General features: G+C 40.2%; 1 protein-coding gene across 1 annotated transcript in view; it reads right to left on the minus strand.

Moving 5' to 3' along the window:
* C4BPB (complement component 4 binding protein, beta) overlaps nt 1-1,757 on the minus strand; it is a 36,694-nt gene that overhangs the window by 26,366 nt on the left and 8,571 nt on the right. The window lies entirely within an intron of this gene.

Genomic DNA, 1,757 nt, shown 5'->3' on the forward strand with positions numbered 1-1,757 from the left:
ACATTGCAGTCCAGTTCACTAACTCCCAGTGCCTCACTCCCCTGGGCGGAGTTAGCATGCACTTATATGCTAATGAGATGTTTTAGATTTTTGCACCTTGAATGTTTTCATGTTTGTGTATATTTAACATGTATCTAAACCTGAATTGGTGTCACCTTCATAACTCAACAACTTATAAAAAGTAGCAATCCACTCCAGGAAGAAGAAAGAAACTGAGGTTGGAAATCCTTCTGTCTCTTTTGGTGAGCTACAGAATAAAATTCTCTTTTCCCTCACCTTGGTGTGGTTCCTAACTAGAGAGTCACACCAGCATGGACCTGCTTTAGGAAACACTGAGATTAGCCCTCTTAGGTAATTTTCTACTCTGTATTTCCTCTTTTCTCCTTCACTGTAACTGGCCTAAAACAGATATCCTTGTTTTTATGAACAGAGAATACCTGTATACCTGTATACACTCAGATTAGTTGCTCAAATAAAACCTGCGTTTTAATTTCTTTGTGCTTTGATTACTTTGACAGTTGGAGTAACCTCCAGTGATTTGTCATAGAATTGGTTCTGATTCACAGTGTAAGGGGTTCTGAGGCTGTAAATCTTTATGGGAGCAGAAAATTTCATCTTTCTCCTGCAGAGTGGGGAGTAGATTTGAACTGGTGACTTTGCGGTTAGCAGCCCAATTTGTAACCTATTATGCTACCTGGACTCATTCCTGTGAATGTATAAGCACTGTTGTTTGGAGTTTGCTGATATCTTCAGCTAAACTCAAGTCTAATCAAAGACAACAATAAATAGAAGGACCAACCAGATTTTGAGTGAAATTCCCCAGGAATTTAAATATGGAAAATAATGTTTAATAAAATTTAAGTTGTGCCCTGGGACTCTTCCTCAATCCAACTACAAATTCTAGAAAGGCAATAGATAACTTTGAAAGTGAAAATTGTAAACTACAAGGTTGACTAATCACTAATAGACACCAAGACGAATCCGCTATTCTCTGAAGGTAGGTTGGATATTTGCTGAAGAGCAATAAGCTTTTTGAGGCTAGGTTCCTGTTAGATCTGGAATGCTGCTTCCCAGAAGGTTTTATGCTTGTGAGAGTTAAGGTTTTCTGTCAACTTAGCTTGACCAGGATTCTCAGTGGTTTAGCTAAGATGTCGTTATCAAGTTGCTATGGGTTGGATTCTACTTGACGGCATTTAACAACAACAAGAGGTGTTATGGAGTTCTGGGCTGGTGTTATAGGATAAGCACTTGACCACAAGGTGGGTTTGAACTGAAAGATCTGTTGTTCAAACTCACCAGCCACTCCTTGGAAACCTTATACAGGATCTCTATATGTCTGAATGGACTCAACGGCCCTTAACAACAATAAGGGGTATTATGGATTCCTGGTGCTGTGCTATAGGATAAACATTGGACTGCGAACCACAATGTCAGTAGTTCAAACTCACCAAATGCTCCTCAGAAACAGACTCAATGGCACTCAAGGTAACACTTCTGGAGAGACAGAAGCAGCTGTCTGCTCTTATAGAGATTTAGTCTCAGAAATCCTATATAGGGCAGCTAGGAGTTGAAATCGGGTTGATGATAGTGGATTACAGACTTGCCTTTTATTAGAAAAGCCTTTTCCTTTCTAATAATCAACCCTAGAAAGAGGGTAGGGAAGAACTAACAAGATGGCAGATCGGGTGGAAGTGCAGTAAGGAGCTTCGTCAGCAACAACACAGAATACAGGACCAAGCAGGCTCAGGGGATGGTCC

This window comes from Chrysochloris asiatica, unplaced genomic scaffold, assembly GCF_000296735.1.
Source record: "Chrysochloris asiatica unplaced genomic scaffold, ChrAsi1.0 scaffold00009, whole genome shotgun sequence".
Classification (NCBI taxonomy): Eukaryota; Metazoa; Chordata; class Mammalia; order Afrosoricida; family Chrysochloridae; genus Chrysochloris; species Chrysochloris asiatica.